The sequence below is a fragment of the Pogonomyrmex barbatus genome, unplaced genomic scaffold (genome assembly GCF_055798465.1).
Source record: "Pogonomyrmex barbatus isolate J1 unplaced genomic scaffold, ASM5579846v1 scaffold4, whole genome shotgun sequence".
Classification (NCBI taxonomy): domain Eukaryota; kingdom Metazoa; phylum Arthropoda; class Insecta; order Hymenoptera; family Formicidae; genus Pogonomyrmex; species Pogonomyrmex barbatus.
Window position 1 is genome coordinate 3,257,655 of NW_028297138.1, and position 14,123 is coordinate 3,271,777.

General features: G+C 41.7%; 1 protein-coding gene across 1 annotated transcript in view; it reads left to right on the forward strand.

Moving 5' to 3' along the window:
- The window catches only part of LOC112552911 (uncharacterized), a 295,572-nt gene that overhangs the window by 234,828 nt on the left and 46,621 nt on the right, over positions 1 to 14,123 (forward strand). The gene's annotated exons all lie outside the window — the stretch shown is intronic.

Consider the following 14,123-nt stretch of genomic DNA (forward strand, 5'->3'; position numbering starts at 1 on the left):
TCCAAACAGACACAATAAGGAACGGACACAAGGTGGTTGAAATCGGACACAGTGAAAATCGGATACATTGAAAATCAGACACAGTACTAACGGACACAGTAGGAAATAAACACACGATAGCTGCAATCGGATACAGTAACAATCGGAAATAGTGACAATCGGACACAGTGACAATCGGACAGTAGCAATCGGACACAGTGCCAATCGAACACAGTGCCAATTGGACAGTAACAAATGGACGCACGGATAGTTGAAATGACAGTTTTTCTAAAAAAAGTGTTAAAAGTGTTATTATATTCGAAGTGCAAGATGCAATCTTTCGCCTTACTATTAGGTGTACAAAAAAGTTCTGAGCTTTTTTTTGTAAAATTCAATCTTTATTCAAAAACAAACAAAAAAAATATTAATCAGCGAAATATTCCCCGTTTGCATCAACCTTTTGCTATCTTTCGGGTAGCTTGCGAATTCCTTGATGATAGAAGCTCACCGGCTTCGAAGCGATAAAGTCATCAATGCATTTTCGTATCTCTTCAAATCTCACGAAATGTGTATCAGCCAAATGATGCTGCAGTGACCGGAATAGGTAGTAATCGGAAGGCGCCATATCTGGGCTATACGCCGCGTGCGGGAGAAGTTCCCAGCCTAACGCAAAGATATGGTCCTGAGTCACTTTCGCAACATGTGGAGCATTGTCATAAAGCAAGATCACTTTACGATGTCCTTGGCCAGTAAATGGTCTCTTTTTTTCTAATGCATCGTTCAAATTGGTCAATTGATGTTGATAGCGGTCTGCCGTGATTGTTTCACTCGGTTGTAACAACTCGTAATACAACACCTTTCCAATCCCACCAGATACAAAGCAAAACCTTCTTGGCGTGGATATTGGGCTTTGGCGTCAATGTCGAAGGTTGACCAGAGTCAACCCATGATTTTCTACGTTTAGGGTTATCATAAAGAATCCACTTTTCATCGCCTGTAACGATTTTGTGCAGAAAATCTTTTTTCCGGAACTTTGAAAGCAAAGTGAGTGCAGTGTCACGCCGACGATTTTTGTTGTCTTCGGACAATTCATGCGGAACCCATCTGCCTTCCTTCTGAACCTTTCTCATCGTATGTAAACATACGGAAATGATTTGCTGCGTAACGCCAAGCTGTTCTGCAAGCTCCTTTTCAATTTGCGCAGAGTTTATATCTAGCAGTGCTTGCAATTCGTCCGTTTCAATCTTTTGAGGGCGTCCAGCACGCGGTTCATCTTCAAGACTGAAATCTCCTTGGCGAAATTTTTGATACCATTTTTTACATGTAGTATGACTTACAGCGTTCTCTCCATATGCAGCACAAATCATTGCAGTGGTTTCAGCAGCATTTTTCTTCAGATGAAACGCGAAGTGGATGGAAAATCGCTCCCCGAACTCTCCTATTATGCGTAGAGATACAACGCATGCTCAGTTTGCTGCATTACGTTGCTATGGCAGATTTCCTAAAAAATCGTCAACTTTGACGCTTAATATCTTGTTCGCGAGGCAGATTTCCGCGTTTTTTTGCCAGATTTTTTTATCTATTTATCTATTTTAACTATCCGTGCGTCCATTTCCTATTGTGTCCGATTGGCACTGTGTTCGATTGTGTCATATAAACAGAATAATAACATTTCAAAATTAAGTTTCATGTAAGTATATGAAAACTAAATGAGACTACCGATTAATTTATAAGAAAAAGTTGATCACTACCCTCACCTCTATAACATCAAGATCAAGATCAAGATCGGAGCTGTGTCTCCCTAACGTAAATAAATATCGCTTTCATCTCAATATATGTATATATAATACATCCTTTTGTAAAGAATTTTTAAATACATGTATATTTGAATCGAATGAAAGATTTTATTACAAACAATTAAAAAAGTACAAAATAAGACAAAATGAAAAAGAATTAATTTAAATAAAAATATTTTTATGTAAAAAAAACTAGACGCTACTGGGTTACAAAGAAAACAAAACAATTTAAAGTAATAATATATATAATAATAATATTAAAGTAATAAAAATACAGTTTCTTAATATATATATCATCACATATATCACTTTATAACAAGTAAACTTATTCTTATAATGTAATGTAATGTAATGTTTTATTAATGTTCCCTTCGGGATTACATATCTCCTTAATCTAACTTAACCTAACTTAATCTAACAGCTAATTTAATCTAAACCTAAACGCAACCACGATTCGCTCGCCTTTCCCACACACACGTACACGCACACGCACACGCGCGCGCGCGCGCGCGCGCGCACACACACACACGCACACACACACACACACACACACACACACACATACGCATCCGCCATGGACCTCCGCTTCCGTCACAAGCGCCCGACTATTCATCCCTATGTCTCTTTTATCTATATCACTCTTTTACCAAGTGCTTCTCCCCACCTATCTCTCCTCTCTTCTTCTCTCCCTCCCCCTATTCTCTATCTTCCTCTCTCCTCTCCTCTTTTCCTCTAAACCATTCTATCTTCCTTATCCACTCTTCCCCTTTTCTCCCCTCCCCTAAAACTTCCTCCAACATGTCCTGCCAGCTTCCCTCTCCTCCCCATTTCCCACACTCCTCCCAAACATGCTTCCACGTCTCCTCTTTCACGCCATACACCCAACACACTCTGTCCTCCTCCTTTCCCCAATAAATTCCCTCCCTCACTCCCTCTCCCAGCCTAAACTTTGTTATTCTCCACCGATTTTTCGCTCACTCCTTTTTCAAGTACCCCGATATGCCGCTTCCCTTAATCCTCCTTATTTATTATACCTAGAGATCCCGATCCTCTGCCATCTCTCCTCCCTTTGAAGCATCCTATCCCTCTCCTCCAATTTACTAAAAAATCTTTACTAAAAACCTTTATTAAAAAATCTAACAGCCGCTCCCTTCACTTTGTTCAGTTCCATCTCTCTTTCTTGAAAAAATTCCCTTCTCTCCCTCTCCCATTCCGTCAGACTCGCCCCCTTTACTACCCTTTCCCTCATTTCCTCCTAACATTTTCTCGCTTCTCTTCCCTCCCGCCAATCTCTCCTCAAATCCCTATGCCTTCCTTCCTATCCTTACTCTTTAATTTATCCCTTTGTAATTCTTCTCTTAACATATACCCTGGCGTCTTCCACCTCACCCCCAATGACCCACTTCAAAAACCTCTCCTGCAATCTTTCTATCTCTTCCCTCTTTTTCCAACCCCAAATCTCAATCCCATATGATACCACTGTCCACACCAGCGCATCAAACAATCACAGCCTTTTCCCCCAATCCCTTCCGAACCTCCTCTTTCCTATTCTCCACACCTGTCCCACCATCTCTTTTTTTCCTGTCTTTTATCTGCTTTTCTTGCCCTCCGTTTCTCTGGAACATGTACTCCAAATATTTAAATGTCTTTACCTCCTCCACCGTCCTTCCTTCTCATCTTACTCTCTTTCTTCTCTTCCCTCTTTTCCTGAACCCCAAGATTTTCGATTTCCCTACATTTATCGACAAGCCCTTTTTCCTTAGATACCCCTCCAGCTTTGCCATCATCCCCTTCTGCTTCTCCGACAGCAGAATCAAATCATCCGCATAAGCCAGCGGATACACCCTCCCTCCCATTAATCTTTCTAACCCCTCTACACCCTCCCCTTTTCATATGCTCCTCCACATCCGCAATCAGTAAATTAAATAATTCCAGACTTAGCGGGCAACCCTGCTTCACTCCTCTTGCCGTCCAGAACGCGTCGCTCATCTCCCTTCCCACCCTCACTCTATTCCTTGTCTTTCTGAAGATGTCCTCGCACCTTCTCACTAAACTCTCCCTTACCCTTCTTTTTCTCATCTCCCTATCCAATATCTCCCTGTCTACAGAATCAAACGCGGCTTTCAGATTCACGAAAAAACATTCCCCCTTTATCTTTATCCCCAATTACCTATTCACCAGATAATTAGGTGCATAGACATTATCTCTCGCTCCCATCCCTTTCCTGAAGCCCGTTTGATTCTGTGACACCAGATTCTTCTCTTCGACCTCCCTCTCCAGCCTCTCCCCTAATATCGCGGTATACTTTGTACAGGGCCAAGATCACTCCCCTGTAGTTCTCTACCCTCTTCCCTTCCTCTTTTTTCCTTATCGGCACCACTATCGCCCCAATCCTCAATCCACTTCAATCCTTTCCATACCTTATTACTGCTCCCATACCCAATCCGTCAGCCTCTCTCCACCGAACTTCCATACCTCTCCCGTCCTCTCCTATTGCCTTGCCCTCTTTCAACTTCACCACCTCCCCCTTCGTGATGTCCTGTTCGTTGTCCCCCTCCCTCCTATCCCCTCTTTCTCCTCTTACTATTCTACTTTCCATCCTTCCTAATAAATTTTTAAAATATCTTACCCACTCCTCCAGCTCTCTCCCTTCATTTACCCCTCTTCCCTTCCTCCTTTCCCTATTCATCACCTCCCAAATCTGTCCCCCTGTCCTCGCCTGTTTTGCCACTTCGAAATCTCTCGCTCTCCTCCTTCCTCTTTCTCTCATATAGCCTATTATACTCCCTTCTGCACTCTTTATATCTATCTCCACCCCGTCCTTTTCTTCCATCTTCTAAGTTTCATCCTCACCTTTTTCTTAAACTCCCTACATTCCCCATCCCCCCTCTTTTCTCCTTTCCCCCTTTTTCTAGCCCTTGTCCTTCTTTCATTATCTCTTATATCTCCTTCTTCAATTTCTCTCAACTCATTTCCCTTTCTTCCCCCTTCTCCTCCCATACCCTCTCCATCCTCTCTCTAAAAATCCCTTTCCCCTGCTCTGTCCAATTCCATCTCCTTCCGACCCCTTCTCCGCCCTTTCTCTTCCTGATCTCTCCTTCCTTCCTTTTGATTCATACCACGACCGAAAAGTGATCAGAATCGACTCTCTTCTCTTACTTTCTTTATCTTGTCCCATATCTCCCAGTCCCCTACTATGTAAGAACCGACTCTCCCCGCCCTCCTGAGTAGATCCATGCTCCATCCCCATCTCCTTTCCCGCATTCGTTTAAAATAAACCATCCTACCTCCTCTAACCTACCAATCACCTACCTTCCCTATTCACTTTGCCATCCATTGATCTCCTTTCCTCTACCCCCTCATCTATCTCCCCCCCTCCCATCAATCCCCCAGTTTCCCTGTTCTCACGTTAAAATCCTCCCCAACTATCGTCCTTGATCCTGTCCCGCCATTTTCTGCCCACTTCTTTATGACTTTCCACTTCTTCTCCAGATCCCCATTTACATATACTCCAACAATTCTCCACTCCTCCCCCCTTAACTTTATCACCCTCCACCTTGCCCTCCTTCACCGTCTCTATTCCCCTCCTCACCCCCATCACCATTCCTCTTATCGCCCTTCCCTTTTTGTTCCTCCTTTTGGCCAATTGCACTTCCAAAATAAATCCCCCCAGTAGCTTCCCCCATCCCTTTTCCTCTACCCACGTCTCGGACATTACAGCCACATTCCATTCCTCGATTCCTCTCCAAAAGTCCTTGTCCTTCTTCCTAAGTTCCGCCACATTCCAAAACGCCACTCTGCATTTCCCTCCTCTCCTCTTCCTCTCCTCGAAGCCTCCTCTCTTTCTCCAACCATCTTCCTCCCTTTCCTTCCCCCCATCTCTTTTAACCCCTTCCTCTTCTCCGTACCTCTCCCCCCGCCCAATCCTTCGCCTTAAACTGCCCTCCTTCCTTCTTCCCCCGATCTCCCACCTTCCCTTCCATCTCTTCTTCTTCCCATTCTGTCCCTCAAAACCTCTTCCCTATCGTCCCAATTCCATCATTCCCTTTCTATCATCACCTTATCACCACCTATATCCTCGCTCCCCTCTTCTCCTCCGCCATCATCGCCTCCCTAAATTTCCATCTCGACCTTCTCTCCTCCTACGTCAGATCGTACTCTATCCAGACCCTTCCTCCCTTTAGCTTCCTCTTTATCCCCCTTTTATCCCCTTCCCTCACTCTCACTCTCACCATCCCCCCTCTCTCCTCCTTTCCCGTTCTCACTATTCTTAACTTTTCCACTCTCGCCTTCGCCACTATCTTCCTGAACACCTCCTCCACCCATTTCCTTGCGTCCTCCTCTACTTCCTTAAAGCCACTATGTTATTCCTTCTCTTAGTCCTTTCTCTTTTCTCCCTCTCCCTCTCCTCTAATTCGCCATCCCCTTTCCCTCTACCCGCCTCCTTTCCAGCATCCTAATTCTTTCCTTCATCTCCTCTAATTTTTTTCCGCTTCTCCTACCTCCCTTTTTCCCACTTCTTTTCCAGTTCCCCAATTCTCTTCTCTAATCTCTCCCTTTCCGACCTCCACTCTTTCTTTCTCCTTCTCATCTCTTCCAGCTCCCTTCTAATACCCCCTATGCTCTCCTCCATCCTTTCCTTTAAAGTCCTTCATCCATCTCTCCAGAGCAGTCATGATACTTTTTTCCCCTCTCCCCTCCTCTCCGGGAATTTCGGAGTTATCTTATTCCTCTAGAAACAGTTTTCTTCCTTCTCCCTCGCTCTCTTCTCTATCCCACCTATTGCTTCCTCTTCCAGCTCTCTTTTCCTCTTCAATAATTCCCACCCCCACACTGTTCGTCCTTTCCCTTCCCTTCTCTTTCCCCTTTGCCTCCTTTCCCCTTCGCCCCACCTCCCTCGAATCCCCATCCTTCGCCTCCCTTTCCATTGTTCTCTCCTCTCCTAAGCTTCTTCACTCTCCTTCGTCCCAATCCTCTACCTCTTTTACTACTCTGTTTCTTTCCGTTTCTATTCTTAGCTTATGGCTCATCACTCTTGCGCACGCGCCTTAATTCTATCGTGCCGTATGCTGTCCAACTAGGCTCTCTCCCTAACCACCTAACCCCTAGCTAATCTTCGTCTACCTCTTCCCGCCGTTCCACTCTATTCCTTACCCCTCTTCCCTCCTATCCGGCCAGTCGTCTAACCTCTCCGTGCTACCTCCGACTTTGCCTACTCCACTCTCCCGTCCTTCTATTCTCTTTCTCCTTCCGTTACTCTCCACGCTCCCTTATCCTTCTCTCTTTCTCACCTCGCACACCACCATTTATCCATACTTCTTTCTCACACTCCACCTTACACTGCACTGCAACTCTATAACTTCACTACTAACGCACCCGCTCTGGAAACGGAAGTAACTTATTCTTATATTAACTTATTCTTATATTGTTCGAATAATATACACATAGTGGTTATTATTTTTATTGCTGTCGCAATGTTCCTTAAATCTTGTTATTACTTTTTAAAATAAAAATTTGTTATTTTTACTTTGTTATTATTTTAATCAAGATTTATTAGCGCCAAGTTTTTTTACATAAAAATTTTTTTATTTATATAAAATTTTTTTTATTTTGTACTATTACCTCTTTAATTGTTTATAATTAAATTCAATTTAAATAAATAAAATTTAAATATATATGTACTTAAAAATTCTTTATAGAAGGATATGTCAGAATATTATATATACATATATTGAGATAGAATGTAAGCTACTACCACTACCACTAGATATATATCATTTGAGTTAAATTAGGTTAAACGCAATTTTATGACATAATAATTTTGAAAAAAAATTAAAGCTACTATCACTTGGTTTTTAGAATAAGAAGGTTGAGTTTTAGAATAAGAAGATTTCAATGAGAATATAAATATACGAATCATTGATTGATTTAGATTTTTTAAAAGCAATTGTACATTTAATTTTCGAGGTAATAGGACTATAACTTGGCTCCACTTTTTTTATATCAAAGCTTTTATATAAATGATATACATATTAGAGTTGAGTATTAGTATACTATTTGAATTTAATAAGATTGTGATATAACAGGTTTAACTTAGGAAAATTCTTAAGTGCAAGATATGTACTTAGATTTCATTTCTATTTTTTTTATGATCTTAAATATTTAAATAAATGCAATTTAGATAAAGTTTATACTTGACATCCTTTTCTTATCTTTTTTTAAAAAGATAATTTTTTAATGATGCATTTTGTAGTGTTAAGCATTTCATATTTGAAAAGCACGCCTGGGCTTGACACTTTTTATATAACAAATATAATTGACATTTTCTTTATATATGTTTAATAACTATTTTTTGTAAAAATAGTATATAAATATCTTTAGCATTCTTAGATATCATTGCTTTTTTATAACTTGCGCATCATCAATTTCAAACTAAGTGCTAGATATTCCTTCTCTACACACTGTTCGTATGATCCTTTTCGATACAAGTTCCATGATGAAAAATAGTATTTATTATTTTATATGCTTGTCCAGCTTGTCATGCTATTAATATTTTAGTTGTTGATATAGCACACAGGCTAAATTTGTGTGGTATTTTTACTAATTTATTTTGTAAAGAAAATGATATTAGATGATGATATTAGAAGATGATATTAGATGTATAATCCCTAATAGCACAATGCATTGGCTCAACGTTGGCGATACATTGATTATATTGGGAATATATTGGCCGTTATTTCCTAATGGAAAGTCAATATTGGTTATGGAATAAATGCAAATGTATTACTAATGTTACAATGCCTAATAATTACACAGTATTGCGTTTACATTGGAAGTGCATTAGCCAAGGTTCCCCAGTCTTACTTGAATATTAATTACAGAAGAAATAGTAATGTGTTGCCAATATATGTATTGCGTTTACATTGGAAATGCCTACAGGATAAAATAAACGTGTAAATAATTATTACATATCAACTTAAAATTTTCTTTCTTTTTAACATAAAATGCAGTACTTTTACTTAAAAAATAAAAAAAATCTTTGTAATATTCTATATTTTACATAAAACATTACCAATAAATATATATTTACTATATATGTATGTACATTTATATATATATACATATATATTTTAAAATTGAGACTATTCATACGACAATATAGCAACATTCATTAATTAGATTTATCATATTTTATGCCAAAATTCTATATTCACTTATATCATCATTTCCCAGTAGGTTTCATCCCAATATAGAAGTTAAGCAGCATCGAGCAGAATCCTAAATAGGATGGGTGGCCGTTTTAGAAACATAAATAAAAAATGTTTCACTTTTCTCATCTTTTTTTCATTTTTTTCACTTATATAAAGACATGTATTATATAATAATTGTTCCATATTAAGATACAATTTATGTCTAATATAAAAAATTGGGTAAATATTATAGCTTAATATTGGTTTAATGTTATTGCTTTGACATATTGGTTAAATAAGAGCAGGCATCCACCTTGTAATGTTGGACCAATATTGAAGATCAATTCACACTCAATACATAATATTGGATTTCCCATATTACGCCAGTACATTGTGCTACTAGGAATAAGTATCTCTTTCGTTAAAACCAATTCATTTTTAAATAATATGTCATTTCTTTCTCAACGTTCACATGATTTGTCAAATGACGACAGTGTGATGACAATGTAATTTTTAATAGATCATTAATAATAGATATAATATTTAATAAATTAAAACTTTTCTTTTTCATATTGTTAATAGAAATGGAAAAAAGAGTGTTATTTTTAGTAGTAACTTTTGTATCACCATATGCATCAACAAGTTGCAATAACTTTAATAAAATTTATTAAATTTTGTATGTAATCATATTTTGTACAGAGAGCTGTAAGAAAGTCGAATGCATCTCGTTTTACAGTTTTATTTGGGAGGGAATCTTTTGGAAGAATGTTTCATGTTTTATGTTTTATCGTTAGTTTGATAATATGTCTATGTGTCGCAAGTGTGAATGTGCGAGGATAGTCATGATAGGTTGTGTATAGAAGGTATATGTATAGAAGGTTAACTGTTCGAGTATAATAAAATCTACTTAAACTTAAATTTATTTATGCCTCTTGATCTATATACAATAATTATTAGGTGTACAAAAAAGTTCTGAGCTTTTTTTTGTAAAATTCAATCTTTATTCAATCTTTATTCAAAAACAAACAAAAAAATATTAATCATAAATGTTCCCCGAAATATTCCCCATTTGCATCAACGACCTTTTGCCATCTTTCGGGTAGCTTGTGAATTCCTTGACGATAGAAGCTCACCGGCTTCGAAGCGATAAAGTCATCAATGCATTTTCGTATCTCTTCAAATCTCACGAAATGTGTATCAGTCAAATGATGCTGCAGCAACCGGAATAGATAGTAATCGGAAGACGCCATGTCTGGGCTATACGCCGCGTGCGGGAGAAGTTCTCAGCCTAACGCAAAAATATGAGTCGCTTTCGCAACATGTGGTCGAGCATTGTCATGAAGCAAGATCACTTTACGACGTCCTTGGCCAGTAAATGGCCTCTTTCTTCTAATGCATCGCTCAAATTGGTCAATTGTTGTTGGTAGCGGTCTGCCGTGATTGTTTCACCCGGTTGTAACAACTCGTAATACAACACACCTTTCCACCAGATACAGAGCAAAACCTTCTTGGCGTGGATATTGGGCTTTGGCGTCGATGTCGAAGGTTGATCAGGGTCAACCCATGATTTTCTACGTTAGGGTTATCATAAAGAATCCACTTTTCATCGCCTGTAATGATTTTGTACAGAAAATCTTTTTTCCGGAACTTTGAAAGCAAAGTGAGTGCAGTGTCACGCCGACGATTTTTGTTGTCTTCGGACAATTCATGCGGAACCCATCTGCCTTCCTTCTGAACCTTTCCCATCGTATGTAAACGTACGGAAATGGTTTGCTGCGTAACGCCAAGCTGTTCTGCAAACTCTTTTTCAGTTTGCGCAGAGTTTATATCCAGCAGTGCTTGCAATTCGTCCGTTTCAATTTTTTGAGGGCGTCCAACACGCGGTTCACTTCAAGACTGAAATCTCATCTTGGCGAAATTTTTGATACCATCTTTTACATGTAGTATGACTTACAGCTTACTTCTCTCCATATGCAGCACAAATCATTGCAGTAACTTCAGCAGCATTTTTCTTCAGATGAAACACGAAGTGGATGGAAAATTGAATATGCTCTTTTGTTATTGCCATCGTGAACACTACTGATTTTTGAAGTTATATGCATCAAACGCCAAACCGTATAGCATTTTAGAAGGCCAAATGTCAACGCTTTAAAACCGCAAAAGGGCTGGAAGATATATAAAATTTAAATTGTTATTTCGGTTGTATGAAATCTAAAGCTCAGAACTTTTTTGTATACCTAATACAAATCCCGACCCACTCGTGTGTTGTGTGTATGACTTAAGTGATAAAGAATTATTAACTCCGTGTGTAAGAGATTTCTAAAATAAAAGATGTGTATGTGTATGTACAATGCGAGTGGTCGGATGTGTGTGAGAGTATATGTGTATATCTGTTATATGTTAAGTGTAGATCCTCTCCAATTGGCCGATAATCTGGAATAGTTCCTGATTGGTCGCTGCGAGTCTCTATCTGATTGGTCCGTTGAATCCGCTGATCGAATCCTCCTTCCTTCGCGCTTCCTCTTAGTTCGTCTTTATTCCCCTTGGATTAAGTTCTCTCCTGGAAAGTAAAGAAAAGTGCCGCGACTATTGCAGTCGACGGCGAAGCAACTTCGTCAGCTGTGTGGATGTAATCTATTCGGCCAAAGGGAGCGCGACTTATACAGTCAACCAGGAAGCGAATTTGCAGTCGACCAGGAGGCGATCTTTCAATTGACGGGATGCGACTTTGCAGGAGGCGACTTTTCAATCGACGGGATGCGACTTTGCAGTCGTATGGGAAGCGACCTTGCGGTCGACAGGGAGAGGATATGGTATGAAAAATGCCTTTCTCTAGTCTCCTGCTTGAGATGAGAGCTCGAAATCGAATCACGACTCGGCGAATGTTCGCCTTAATATCATTTAACTATTTTTAATTAAGAGAAAGTTATCTCTTCCTGCGCCGCGTCGCGGACTGCGACTCTAATTGTTTTGGGCCGCGACAGGTGCATGACGCAGATGTGCGACGCCTGCGCATCGCCACAATAGCAACCGAAAAATTCTCTTCTAAAGGTTTCCGTATTTCATAGGTATCCAAATTGTTCATTCCATATTCATATCGTGCAAGTAAATTTATTACATTCAGTTTATTGTAACAACTGTTACACATGTAAATGTAATAAACATTAATGCATTTGCATAACATGAAACCTTGTCTATATTTTGAAAAGCATACATAATCCAATTAGTACCTTTTAAGGGAGCCTTTTGATCTAACTTTTGAACGGAAATAATTATTTTCAATAATATCCATCCAATGGAACATCTTTAACTTTACGATAATACTCCTTCGAAATAGTAATCATTTCTGATTCTGGATTATGTATTCGTTTTAACCGATTATATTCTATAATAGTTTTGTGGCGGTCACTGCCACGCGACCGCACCACGACACACCATCGCGCACAGCACAGTGGTTCGCGCGTCCGCCACTAGATGGCGAGTCGGGGAATCACTTTCTCGTGTTCGAAACGCCCCATCGGTGCTATATAAGAGCGGCACTCAGCACTGCTCTTCGCCTCAGTCGTCTCCAGCCTGTTAAAGGCTAAGAGTTGTACTGCGACGTCCTCCGAGCCCTGGAGGCCAGCTCTGGCCTCAGGCTCCACTACACAATTTTTCTGCTGGGAAGACCGACCAATCTTTGGCCGTACTTTCCGCGGCAGTTAACGTCGCGGCAATCCGTTCGTGTCTGGACGCATCTCTTTGGCGACCGTAAACGCCGCTACTCCAATCCGTCCGTTTCCGGACGCATCTCTCTGACGGCCGTGAAAGCTGCCATACCCGTCCGTCCTTTCCTCCGGGGTATCTCTCTGACGGCCGTGAAAGCCATCCAATTCGCCATCTTCGGACTCACCTCTCTGACGGCCGTGAAAGCCATCCAGTCCGTCTTTTCTCCGGGTAATCCTTCCTCCGCGGCAGATACCGCCGCGAACTTCCTACGCGGCCGTGAACGCCGCAGACATCACGTCCGGGAAAGATCCGGGAAATCCTCGCGGTCAGAGACGCCGCCTAATCCGCCCGTGTCCGGGCGATCTGATTCGAGCCGCGGCCTTCGTCGCGCCGATCTCAGCCGCTTCGAGAAAATGCCGTACAGCATGCGAATCTCCGCAGGCATGCGTCCTCTTTAGAGGCCAGCCGTGACGACTCGTCTACTCCATCAGGACGACCGATGCTGTCTGCCGCCCAGCAGTCACCGCGACATCCATCGCCGCCTGCCTCGCGGCAATCTACGCCGCCGCCTGATCACACGCCTCCTCTGACATCCATCGCCGCCTGTCTCGCGCGGACGCAGAGGGACGATCTTCCGGACAGCGAACTAGGCGCTCCTCTCGCCGGTTCAAACAGCGACTTTTAGCCCTTTTTGGGCCAACTTCCTCCTTGGAGGATAGCCCGCCGAGATCGTCGACTCCACAGGAGGAGTCGACAACGCCCGAACGACCACCCTGGTATTCCTGGTAGCTCTCTGGAGCTCGGCACCATCCAAGAAAAGCCGTGGCGCCTCTACGCCATCAAGCTTGGCTACGTCCACAACCGGCCACCGCGCCGCGACTCTCGCCGCTTTTACGCGGAAGCTGCCACGCAGACCGAGGGTTTACCCGTCGGCCCACGTTACTTCGCGAGTACGCATCCCGACCATGATGAGGAGGAGCCGGGGCTCGGGAAAGGCGTCATGAACGGCTTCAGGAGTTCGTGCGCCTACGCGCAGAAGTAGACACGCTAGACGCACCTACACGCTTTTCTCACGGGACGCAGACACAATCTCGATAACTCCTTGTATCTGATTTATTAGAATATATATCATGGCTTTCGATTAACTCTGCAGTTCCTTGATTTTTGAGTATGCATGCAACCTTCATATCCCGCACGTCCTTCAGCTTGCGCTACCTGCGAAACACAGCGACCATTGGCTGCTTATCTTTCCGCTTTGCTTGGCATCGACGCCTACACCGTTGGCCTGCCACATAGTTGGTCGAGGACTGGATACTTCCTTCGAGAGAAAAACCAGCTATCATCAGCCGATGCAGCCAATTGCGGGCAACGCAGTACGACAGACCGCATACACTCACACTCGCTCGTTTCTCGCGCATCAAGTCTCCGTCTTCTTCCGAGACACATGGTA